The sequence below is a fragment of the Papio anubis genome, chromosome 1 (assembly GCF_008728515.1).
Source record: "Papio anubis isolate 15944 chromosome 1, Panubis1.0, whole genome shotgun sequence".
NCBI classification, from domain to species: Eukaryota; Metazoa; Chordata; class Mammalia; order Primates; family Cercopithecidae; genus Papio; species Papio anubis.
Genome location: NC_044976.1, coordinates 108,200,635 through 108,213,793, shown reverse-complemented (window position 1 = coordinate 108,213,793; position 13,159 = coordinate 108,200,635).

The window sequence follows — 13,159 nt, the reverse complement described above, 5'->3', positions numbered from 1 at the left end:
AGGGTAAGGGCACCCACGGATGTAGTTCCCACAGTCCTAGGGGGCAGACCAAGATGGAGAAAGTTGGCAGGCAGACTGGAAGAAGACACCCAATCCTGACTCAGTTTCCTTCTTTGTACAAGAGTGTTGATGAGCATGCTTATGTTTTGGTTGTTCCAAATTTGAAAAGCAGTCATGTATCTAAGAGCCCCAGCCTGGAGTCCGGCAGGCACAGGCTGGTTGCCAGCATTTGGTTTCCAAGAATCAACAACAAGAACACAAAATCGGGGCCACTGAGAAGCCAGTCGCCAGCCCCAGAAGCCCTGGGCAGCAGAACAATCACTGACGAGAGGTTGGCTCAGGAGGTCTTAGAGTCCTTGCCGGGAATGGAACCCAGAAACCCTTTCTCCGCACACTCACTCACACCCCAGTCCTGCAGCTGTGGGAGGGCGGGGTGCCTGACCTCTCTGCCGTGCTGGAGAGCAGCAGCAGCAGGCCTGTGGGCAGCGCAGCGTCTGCCCTCAGGGTGGCAGAGGGGCAGGCAGCTAGACCAGGAGGCCCAGCTCTGCCTAGAATTGTGGGCCCAGCTGGTAGGAAACTAGGCAGTGCTGCATTCACTTCCCCCAGTGTGGGGATACTCCCATGCACCCTAGACAGTAGCATCTAGGTGGGAGGAAGCTCGCGGCCCCACTGGGCTCCAGGGCAGCTGGGAAGCCTGGTTATTAGAAAGTAGCCGCCTGGCCCTGGATGTCTCCAGCCTAGGGCCCGAACAACCCAAGCCCTCAGAGCCTCTCCAGGCCCGGCCCCACCTTCTACCCACTGTGATATTTATTCCCCTTCAGCGACCATAACAAAGGCCCCTGGTGAGACCCACAGCCCTCTGCCCTTTTCTTTATCACTGGCATCACAAGTTCACAGGAAGAGGGTTTTCAAAGCAACAGAGTCAAGACTGCACTGCGGTCAACGTTTTTCAAAAGAAAGGAAACCAAAATGGATCAAAGAATTGCAGGTGCAGCAGATTAAGACTCTGCCTGTGACCTGTGCTGGGAAATGGGCCAGGGAAGGGTGTGAATGCCTTGGGGTGGGGGCAGCCCCTTCCACTGATTTACTGCCTTTCCAGCTCTCCAGGGCAAGGGCAGGGGAAGGGACAGAGAGGTGAAGACCATGGCGGGTGAGAAGACTCAAATGTTTGGGAGCCAAACCATTGGGAGGTATCTTCACTCACCCAAAATGCCCCGTGCTGTGAAAGGAGGGCCAAGCACACAGGATCAGTCAGAGGCCCACGAGGAGCACCTGCTTCCCTGGTGGTCAGCTCCTCGTCCTTTTCCTCGTTCTGATCTCTGCCCAGGGAGGCCCTCTGCAATAAATCCGTCCAGCCCCTCTCTCCCCTGGGCTGCCAGAGCTGTCCGTGGCTCTCATCTGCACCCGGAGAAACAGGCTCTGAACTGTTCACCCACCTCGGGTTTGCACTGAAATCCAACCTCCATGCTGGATTGGTAAATTGAGCTTTTCTAAGCAACATTCTATCTGTTTCTTACAGATTGACTGTAAGTTCCAGGACTAAAGTGCTTCCTAGAGCTTAAAATGAGAAACATGAAGTTCCTATACCGCCTATTAAATTTCTCCAGCTGCTTGTAAGAAAGTTATCTAGGCCAGGCATGGTGGCTCACACCTGTAATCCCAGCACTTTGGGAAGCTTAGACAGGCAGATCATTTGAGCTCAGGAGTTCGAGGCCAGCCTGGCCAACATGGTGAAACCCCATGCTACTAAAAACACAAAAATTAGCTGGGTGTGGTGGCACATTCCTGTAATCCCAGCTACTTGGGAGGCTGAGGCAGGAGAATGGCTTGAACCTGGGAGGCGGAGGTTGAAGCGAGCCAAGATGGCACCACTGCACTCCAGCCTGGGTGACAGAATGAGACTCAAAAAAAAAAAAAAAAAAGTTATCTAATGCATTTAGTATGGGTTATAAAGTTTTTTGTTTTACTGCTCTTGTTTTCCTTTTGCTTCATTTTTTTCTGGTTTCTTTTTAATTTACTTTATCTTGTTATGTTGAATGAATTTCTAAACTCTTTTTCTAAGTTGTGAAATGCAACAACTATTTGGAAAAGCATAGGGAATTGTAGAATGAACATCTTTGTACCCACCAACCAGCTTTACCAATTCTTTTTTTTTTTTTTTCCTGAGACAGGGTCTTGGTCTGTTGCCCAGGCTGGAGTACGGAGGTACAATCATAGCTCACTGCAGCCTCAAACTCCTGGGCTCAAGCAGTCCTCCTGCCTCAGCCTCTGGAGTAAACCACACTTGGCTAAGTTTTACAATTTTCTGAAGAGGCAGATCTCACCATGTTGCCCAGGCTGGCCCCGAACTCCAGCTCAAGCAATCCTCCCACCTCTGCCTCCCAAAGTATTGGGACTACAGGTGTGAGCCACTGCATCCAGCCCAGCTTTAGCAATTCTTAACATGTTGCCACATTTGCTTCAATTTCTTCTTTTTTTATTGTAGTAAAATATGCTAACATAAAATTGACCATTTTCACCATTTCAATTTCTTTTTGAAACACAATATTGGAAATACAGCTGAAGGGCCCTATAACCTCTGTCCTATTCTCTTCCCTCCTTCCCTTGAGATAATCACTATTCTAAATTTGATTCTCCTATGAAACTGATTACATGTACATTGTAAAATAACCCATACAGTAAAGAAAGGTATAAAGCACAAAGATAAAATTCTCCTGCTACCCCCAGCGTGAAACTCACTCCCCATGAAGAAACCACTGTCAAAGCTTCCTGTAAATCTTTCCAGGTATTGTTGTTTTATACTTATGAATTATATCGACTTGTTTTCTTTCTTAACACAAATGGAATTATGTTATCCATACTACTCTCCAGCTTGCCTTCTGTTTCCTATTATCAGTGCTCCTTGGACATTTTTCCATGTGAATACTACTGAATCTATCTTATTCTTTTGAACAGCTGCATGGAATTCTACTTTATTTAATGTTTCCATGGATGGACATTTAGGTGGTTTCCAGTTACTTTGCTATTTTAAGCAAGCGTACACTGAACATTCTCTCTCTCTCTTTTTTTTTTTTTCAGACAGAGTCTTGCTCTGTCGCCCAGGCTGGAGTGAAGTGGTGCGATCTTGGCTCACTGCAACCTCCACCTCCCGAGTCCAAGCAATTCTCCTGCCTCAGCCTCCCAAGTACCTGGGATTACAGGCATACGCCACCATGCCCAGCTAATTTTTGTATTTTTAGTAGTGATGGGATTTCACCATGTTGGCCATACTAGTCTCCAACTCCTGACCTCAGGTGATCCACCCGCCTCAGCCTTCTAAAGTGCTGGGATTACAGGCATGAGCCACCGCCCCCGACCTGAACATTCTTGACAGAGTTTTTGCTCATTTGTGGGAATATTGTACATCTGTAGAATAAATACCTAGAAGAGGAGTTTCTGGGTAAAAAGGTATGGAACATTTGGCACCTCAAAAGCTATTGCCAAATCTAAAAATGATCAACTTAAACACCTACTGACAATGTCTGAGAGTTCCTGCCTCCCCACATCCTCAAGAACACATATTTTCACACCACCACTGGCCTTTTTTTAATCTTCTGTGAACTGTCTGCTCCTATGCCTTTCCTCTAGCCTTTCCTGTGTTTATTTTTCACATGTGACTCTTTGATCCATCTGGAATTAATTTAAGATGCAGCATGAGATAGATGTTCTTTTCAATGAACATTTATTCATGTTTCCCACTCTGTAAATGATTGAATTAAGTGCCAAGACAAAGGGAAACGCAGATCTCTCTCCATTCTTAACAGGCCAGAGTCTACCTCATTTTGCCTCCCCACTTAGAACTAGCCCACCCGAGGCTCAAGGTTAAGAAACGGAACATTGGCTGGGCGCGGTGGCTCACGTCTGTAATCCCAGCATTTTGAGAGGCCAAGGCGGGTGGATCACTTGAGGTCAGGATTCAAGACCAGCCTGGCCAACATGGTGAAACCCCATCTCTACTAAAAATACAAAAATTAGCTAGGCGTGGTGGCAGGTGCCTGTAATCCCAGCTACTTGGGAGGCTGAGGCAGGAGAATTGCTGGAACCCTGGAGGAAGAGGTTGCAGTGAGCCAACATCGCGCCCCTGCACTCCAGCCTGGGCAACAAAGTGAGACTCCATCTCAAAAAAAAAAAAAAGAAATAAAGAAATAAAACATTGTCTCTGCCCACCCATCTTCATAATGGATGGGCTGGACATAGCTACTCTGCAACATCCAGTCAGTTAGTTGTTCAACAAATACGCAGCAGCAGATACCATCACTGGGATTCGGGTTTTTTCCCCCTAGGAGAAGTGTATTGCATATGTGGGGAGTGAGACACTTAGATGTTTGGTAGCCAGAGAAGTGACTGTGACAGATTGCTAACAGTCCACGAAAATCTATTCTCCTTTCTTCTTTCTCTCTCTCTCTTTTTTTTTTTTTTTTTTTTTTTTTGAGGCAGGGACTTGCTCTGTTGCCCAGGCTGGAGTGCAGTGGCACTACAGCTCACTACAATCTCAACCACCTGGGCTCAAGTGATACTTCCACCTCAGCCCCCTGAGTCGCTGGGGCCACAGGTGCACCAGTGCATCTGGCTAATTTTTGAAGATATGTTGCTCAGGCTGGTCTCGAACTCCTGGTCTCAAACAATTCTTCCACTTCGGCCTCCCAAAGTGCTGGAATTATAGGCATGAGCCACTGTGCCCAGCCTCTTCTTCCCTTGTAATGCAGTTGAAGCTGTCTAAGTAGGGACAGCATTTTCCAGCCCTATGCATTTAGGTGACACCATATAACTACACTCTCACAGGTGGAATGTGAGTAAAATTGGCATGTGCCCCTTTGGGCTGTAGTGGTTTATAGATATGGCCACAAATTCTTCCACTCTCTTCCCATCAAGAGGTGGGGGGTCTAGGACACCTCTACTTGAACCTGGGCAGTCTTCTATCAAAGAGTACCATGGGAAGAAAAGTGACTTCTGAGGCTTAGGACACAGAAGGTTATGTAGCTTCACCTTGTTCTCTGGGAACACTCACTCTTGAGCCCTGAGCCACCATAAAAGAAACCCAACTCCTTTGAGGCCACCACGTTGGAGAGGCCACATGTTGGTGCTCTGGTACAGTCTTCCAGCCACGTGCCAGGTAAGCAAAGATGCCTCCAGACGGTTCAGACCTCAACCATTTGGGTCTTCCCAACTGAGGCCCAGACATTGCAGGGCAGAGACAAGCCACCCTCACTGTGTTCTGTCCAAATTCCCCAGAATTCCTTGCAGACTCACAGAATCTGTGAAGATAATGAAATGGTTGATGTTTTACAGCACTAAATTTGGGGTGGTTTGTTCTTCTATAATAGACCACCGGAAGGAAGCCAAGACCCAGAAAACCAATTCCCTTTCCTGCTGGCTTCAACCCAGATGTGGCACTGATCCGGCCTCAAGTCCTAGGGATGACAAGCATGGAAGGACCTATGCTGCTAAATAACCACATTGAGTGCTGCTGCTTGCTGATGTGAAGCACTTTGGAAGGTTACATATAAACATCTTTTTTTTGAGACAGAGTCTCACTCTGTCACCCAGGCCGGAGTGCAGTAGCATAATCCCAGCTCACTGCAACCTCCACCTCCTGGATTCAAGTGATTCTCATATCTCAACCTCCCAGTAACTGGGAGTACAGCCTTCTGCCACCACACCTGGCTAATTTTTGTATTTTAATATGTTGGCCAGGCTGGTCTCCAACTCCTGACCTCAGGTGATCCAGCTGCCCTGGCCTCCCAAAGTGTTGGGATTATAGGTGTGAGCCACTGCACCCGGCACATATAAACATCTTTATTCCTTAGGCCAAACAAACAAAACAAAGATATAGCAGGGACCAAGGCAGATGTAGTCTCTGCCCTCCGTGAGCTTATGCCTGGCTGAGGAGGAAGGTGGAGGGGAGGGATTGCTACAACAGATGAAACAGTTTGGTTGTTTAACAACAGTTGTAATCAGTTCTAAGCAGAAATACATAAGGAGCTGTAAAAAACATTCACAGAGGCTCTGACCCAAGCTGGGAGAACATGGAAGGTAACCCTGAGGAAGTAACACTTGCTTGGAGACCAGAAGGGTGAGTAAAAACTAAGTAGGATCGGAGGAAAGGAGAGAACAAGAATGTTCTGGCATCAGAAAGGGACGTAGCATGTACAAAGGCTCTGAGTCAGAAAGGAGACACTGCATTTGAGAAACTGAAACAAAACAAAACTCAGTGTGGACCTTGTGGGCTGGGCTGAGGACTTCAAATACAATCTCTAAGAAATGAGGATTGGCCGGGCGCGGTGGCTCAAGCCTGTAATCCCAGCACTTTGGGAGGCCGAGACGGGCGGATCACGAGGTCAGGAGTTCGAGACCATCCTGGCTAACACGGTGAAACCCCGTCTCTACTAAAAAATACAAAAAACTAGCCGGGCGAGGTGGCGGGCGCCTGTAGTCCCGGCTACTCGGGAGGCTGAGGCAGGAGAATGGCGTAAAAACCCGGGAGGCGGAGCTTGCAGTGAGCTGAGATCCGGCCACTGCACTCCACCCTGGGCGACACAGCGGGACTCCGTCTCAAAAAAAAAAAAAAAAGAAAGAAATGAGGATTGTCCGATCAGATAAGCCTTGGGAGGCTGTGAGGGAAGAGGCTGGGGTCGGGAGGCTACTGGACACTTTCTCTGGGTTGGGGCTGTGGAGATAGAAGTGCTAAAGTTCAAGAGATATTTGGGAGGTGGTTGATAAAATTTAGAGGGAAAGAGAAACTTGTTAAGAGAAGAGTCAAGGATGAAACACTAGTGAGCTGATGTCTAGTCTATGAGTAAATTATGATGTCATGGCCAGAGGAAACCGAGACGTGGCCAAATTCAAAGGGAGCTCAGAACATAGAAAGGGGATTAGGTTTGTTAGTAGGTGCCTTTGAGCATGCCATCTTCCACGTCTTTGTCTAGAATGTGAAAATTATCATGGCTCCATCTATGCTACAGGACTCTTTTAAGTATAAGGATGATGCTTGCATTCATTCACCTAAAAAAACTTGTGGAGAGTAGTGCCTACAATCTACAATAAATAAGATTGGCCAGGTGCAGTGGCTCATGCCTGTAATCCCAGCACTTTGGGAGGCCAAGGTGGATGGATCACTTGAGGTCAGGAGTTCAAGACCAGCCTGGTCAACATGGCAAAACTCTGTCTCTACTAAAAATATAAAAATTAGCCAGGTGTGGTGGTGCACACTTTTAGTCCCAGCTACTCAGGAGGCTGAGGGATGAGAATGGCATGAACCTGGGAGGCAAAGGTTGCAGTGAGCCAAGATCACGCCACTGCACTCCAACGCCTCCAACCCAGGTGACAGTGCAAGACTCCATCTCAAAAAAAAAAAAAAAAAAAACTACAATAAATAAGATTAATACATAAAGTATATAGTGTATTCATGAGAAGTGCCAAGGAGAAAAAATTAAGTGGTGGTGGCTAGAAGGAAGAGTAAATTCTTAGGTAGAATGTTCCAGGTATATACTCACTAGCAGGATGGACCTAGGTTCTGTGGAAACTGAAGTTTATACAATGAGGGGATGCGAGATGCTCCTTTATTAAAAGAAGATAAAAACATCTTACCTTTGCAAATTTTACAAAGATATGTGACCATCTGAATAGATTTCTAGGGCCTTGGAAAAGGCCCCTGTGAGTGCAGGGCCCCAAAGCACAAACCTGCATATTTCTCCGGGCGTCCACCCCTGCTCAGGAGTAAGGGCAGGGGGTGGGCTGTGGGTATCACAATAAGAACCTGTTTTCAGGCCGGGCGCGGTGGTTCACGCCTGTAATCCCAGCACTTTGGGAGGCCGAGGTGGGCGGATCACGAGGTCAGGAGATGGAGACCATCCTGGCTAACATGGTGAAACCCTGTCTCTACTAAAAATACAAAAAAAATTATCTGGGTGTGGTGGTGGGCACCTGTAGTCCCAGCTACTGGGGAGGCTGAGGCAGGAGAATGGCGTGAACCCGAGAGGCAGAGCTTGCAGTGAGCCAAGATCGCGCCACTGCACTCCAGCCTGGGTGACAGAGTGAGACTCTGTCTCAAAAAAATTAAAAAATTTAAAAAAGAACCTGTTTTCTGTGACTTAGAGCAAATCATCCAACCATTCTAACCCTCAATTTCCTGATCTGTAAACAGGGACCACAGTATCACATCTTTACAAGGTTTTAAGGAGTAAATAGCGGTGTGTATGTGCTCAGCTCATAGTAAAACATGGTAGCTATGTTTAAAACTTTTAATTCCTACTAAATACAGATGGCAAACTACAGTCTCAGTCTCTGGGAGGGACCAGAAAGAACTCAAATAAAAAGGGAATTGCAAACTCTGAGAGCAGGCAGGCAGGCCCCAGGCTGCCTGTGAGTGCTGGGCTCAGTGGCGCCAGATGTATACACTGTTTGCGTGGCCTCTGACATGTGGAATGGGTCTGTGGCAATGACCCTCACATGCTCCACTCTGGAACAGAATCTTATGGAGACCAAACATCCAGGAAAGACCCAGCTGTCCCCGTAGGCGTGGGTGTTTGCATGGAAAGAGCAGAAAGAGCAGAGGCTGTGAGCTCAGGAGGACCTGGATCAGAATCTTGCCTCTGCCTCTGCCTCTGCCAGCCTATGAGCACCTGTGAGCACAGCCAGTGACTGCCCGGTCTGGGCGGCTGCCTCCTCACCTGCAGCCTGGCAAGGCAGTCCTAACACTGCTGCACAGGGGGTTGTGAGGATACGATGAGGTGAAGTGGCAGGCACACACAGAGTGAGATAAATCCTCCTTCCTTTCTTCCTCTTCCCCATCAGGCATTCCAGGGTCTGCAGCAAAAAGGCCAAGCTGTGATGCCTGGAGCACTCGGTGACTCCGGAAGTTCTCCTCAGGCCCTGGGTGTGTGGCTGCCTTGGCAAATGCTCACTGGCAGATAACAAAGCCAGTTTGACCCGCAGTGGGTGCCCATGACGTTCAATGACCTAAAACAATTAAACCCATAATCAGAGAGTGCTTAGACTTGGCTGCTGTGGGTTTGCCTACCCACAAGTCACAATCATCTTGCTGGGCTTCTATGTCGGCCGTTAGCCCTCAAAGTCCTGTTGCTAAGAGATTATGAACCAAATGATGTTTCCAAAAAACAACCACTACAGGATGTCCCAGGGGAGAGCCATAATAACAGCCTAAATGGAATGGACCTGCTGTTACTGATAAAACCTTATAGAGTTGAGGAATGGGGTAACTGAGGTAGCCTCGCCATACACATCCTATGTAAATTACTGGTTTGCAAAGGTTTTGAATAGAATAAAATGGACTCAGTGATACAACTGTGATGGATGTAGTCTAATGTCTTCATAATTCCAAAGGTTCTTCAGTCAACCAAGATGTATTTGTTGGTGGTCTATTATTTTATGCATATTTACGACCATCTCAGCTACATTTAGTTGCAGGCAGTGACTAAGTCTAACATAGCTGTAACCACCCCCGTTTGGCAGAGTGCCTGTTTGCAATAATTAAGTGATTTAACATAGCCATTCACACCCACCTCCATTATTGCTCTGTTGCTGAGGCAACAGGAACCAGTCAACTAACAGAAGCCAGGTTAGAGTAGGACAGAAGGAAGTCAGTAAACCGGGCACTTGCCAAAAACTGGCTGTTATCTGGCAGCTGGAGTCGTTTTGCCCATGGGATTTTCCTGGGAAGATGCAGTCGTTTTGTTCTGTGTCTTCACCAAAGGCTGCTGGGTCACCCCCGATGATCTCTATCAGGCAGATGGATTAGTGCAAAGTAGCTGTTCCATAATCTGTTATGAAAGGAAATCCTGATCTCTGCTGGCCTCTCTCCAGACCTGGGAGCCTAGTAGTGTGATACCAGCCCCCGACACTCCCTTCCGGCCCCCTTCCCTGATCTCCTCCCCTCTCAACCCCCGCCATCCACTGCTGCTTTCCATCTGCTCAGGCCCGCTGGCTGCAGCCGACTTAGGGTCTACATTTGATCTCCCTGGGGCAGGTCATGGAGAGAAAGTTTTTGTATTCTTCTTTTCTGTTTTGTAGATGAGGGAACCAAGGGGGAGACAAAGCTAAGTGTCAAAGTCACACAGCTAGTAAGTCAGGAGACAGGCTCATGTCTTCTAGCCCCACATCTCAGGATCTTCACTGCTCACGAGACCCAAGCCCCCTGTGATAGGTGTGCAGGAAACTGCTGGATGTTGCAATGCCTCCTAGAAAGGATCAGTGTTTCCATGGGCTGGCGCTGGTGACCCTCAATCACTGCGTGGCACCCAGGGGAGGGGGCAGAGCCACAGGAACTCTACACTTTTTCCTTCCTCCAAGAGGTAGACGATCACGCAGAGCATTTAAGATCCCAGTCTTGGAAATGTATTCTGCCACAACCAGAGTGAACTTGGACAAGCTACTTACCCTTCTGCAAGGCAATTTCCTCTGCAGAAAATGAGGGTAATACTGGTACCTACCCACCTGATAAGGCTGCCCTGGGGAGCACCTGGGTTTAAACAGGTAGCAGCGGTCAGCAGGATGTGTGGGAAACAATGAACGCTAGCAGCTGCAGCCTGACTCTCACAAGATGCGCATTTTCACCACCACCATCATCATCCACTTCTGCTCAGGACCTGAGGTGCAAAGTGGGGCAGGAGCCTGTGTTATGAGGGGCCTCTGGTGACAAGGAGACAGATTTCCCAGGATTCCTGAGATCTTTAATCCTTGGAAGCTGGGCTGGAAGAAGCAGCTTTGTGGGTTCCGTGCCCATCTAGAAACACGTGCTTCCAGTTGGCTCTCCTGGGCTGGAATTCCCCAGGGCCCGGCCCAGGCCAGCTCCTGCCACTGCCCCATGCACCCCTCACCCCGTACTGGACTCCCTTGGCAGGCCTGGGGGGTCTCGAAGGCTGGCTGCCTCCCTTCACCAGTTATCCATTCCAGCCTCAGGACCCTTCCCAATTCTGTCTGAAAGTTGGTGGAGGGGGTGAGTTCTTGCCGCTCTGAGAGTCTGAAAACCCCAGCCCAGAGAATGGCTTCTAAAAGAGGGCTGGGGGAGTGGGAGGCGGGATGAGGTGTGGGAGGGTGGAGATGAAGCTGAGGCGGAGGGGTCATTAATTCAGCAGCTCTGCCACTTGGCACCAGCCCCCAGGGCAGCGGCTCCAGTTGTCCTGTGGGGCCAGGAGGCTGTTTCTGCCGAGTCATCCTTTCTTGCCCAGAGGGATCCTGGCCCCAAGCCACATTCCTAGTGGGGTCTGAGTGCTGCAGAGTAGGAAGCTTCCTTTCTCACCAGCCCCCAGCGCTCCAGCCATGCAAACAGGCTGGTCTCTCAGCAGCCTCTGCCGGCCACGAACATGCTTCTCCAAGTTTGTCTGCATTCCCCCAGCACCCCAGCCCACCTGGATCCCAAGTTCTGGGAGCTAAAAACACTCCCCAGGGAGGTACAGGAGGCGAGGCGGGGCCTAACGGGAGGGGGCCAGAGGGAGATTAAGGAACGATTTTAAATGTCTGCCTTCCCACGAGGGGCCCTCCTGCTATAAGGGTCCAGTAGCCCCATTGAAAAGCGCTGAATCTCAGCCCAAAGGCAGAGGCAGCAACCCCAACCTCTCTGTGTTGTGTGAAATGTCAGCGTCCCCAGACAAGCAAGGTAGCCACACCTGCTGCAGAGCTCATGTATCAGGAACAGGTTCAGAACACCTACTATGTGCTAAGCACTGCTCTGGGCACTGGCCTTGCAGCAGTGGGCAGGGCAGATGCGGCCCAGACCCTGGCGTTTCTCCCAGCCTTTCCAGTCCCACCACCACTGCTTCCACTCGTGGTCTCCTCCCAGATTGCCCAGGTTCAAATCTTGGCTCCCCACTTCTAGCGATGTGATCTTGAGCAAGTTACTTTACCCCTCTGTGCCTCCATTGCCTCATCTGTAAAGTGGAGTGAAGTAATGCCTATCTCATGGGAATGATGAGAGAGGTAAATGAGTTACTATGTGTAAAATACTTAGAACAGTTTCTGGCACAGAGCTCAATCCATTCCTGTGTGTTCTGGACTCTGTGCCTGGGCTCAGCCCTCCCTCGTCCTGGAATGCCTTCCCCTCTTCCGGAACCCATAAATCCAGCCTCTTTGCTGAGTTTCCAGGTGGGAAGACCAATTAGGGGCAGGCCCACAGTCAGCCCACAGCCTTACTAGGGCCACCAACACTGGCTGAGTGTTTTCCTATTTGCCCAGGGTTTTAAACAGCCCTGTGAGGTAGATAGGGAAGGGAATTCGGGGAGGGAGACACGCGCCTGAGGGTGCAGAACCAGCGAGTGTTGAATCTGAGAGTGGAACTTGGATCTTCTGACTGGAAGTAGCACTGTCTCTGTCCCACCCGGTGGCGTTGGTCCTAAGGAACCTTCAGACATCCTGAGGCTATCACCAGGGCCTCTGAAGCTAACCCAAGGCTCGGCACCCAGAAAATGGGGCCTTCCTGGCCCTTCAGAGGCCCTGGAATCAGTTGAGCTTCTCTCAGAGCCAGCTGGGGCCCACGAAGGCCTCAAGACAGGGGGCGCTGGCTAGCAGAGCCCTGAGGAGGGCCCTGCAGGAAGAGCTCAGCGGAAACTCTGAGCAATGCTGGCAGCCACAGGCCTCCGGGCTTCCTGCACCCTCCACACAGGCTGCCCTGTCAACGTCAATGTGTTTGTGAAACACTGCTGGGTAGGCAGTAGGAATTCAAGGGGCCCCAAGGGTTCATAGGCTGTGGTCACCCTGTTCCTTTGCAGCCCGGGAGAAGGTGGCTTTCTAAAGACTGCTGTCCACAGTGTAATGGGATCCAGCTGCTGCCGAAGACAGTTACCTGAAGGAGGCCCTACGGTCTCCTTAGGCCTTGGGCCTCCAGATCCCATGGCTTCTCCCTGCGGGTCCATATCTTCCGGAGTCCCCATAGATTCAGGGAACCCCCAGACAGAGCAATAGAGTGAAACTTGTGGTTGAAGGACTTTGGAGTGAAAGATAATGTGGGTTATAAGCCCAATTCACAGCTTTGCTAGCTGTGTGACTTTGGGAAAGTTAGTTAACCTCTCTGTAGAGAGCCTCAGTTTTCTCATCTGTAAAATGGTGACAGAAAGTACCTACCTTGTCATGAAGATTAAATAAAACAATGTAAATGGGAGATTTGGCA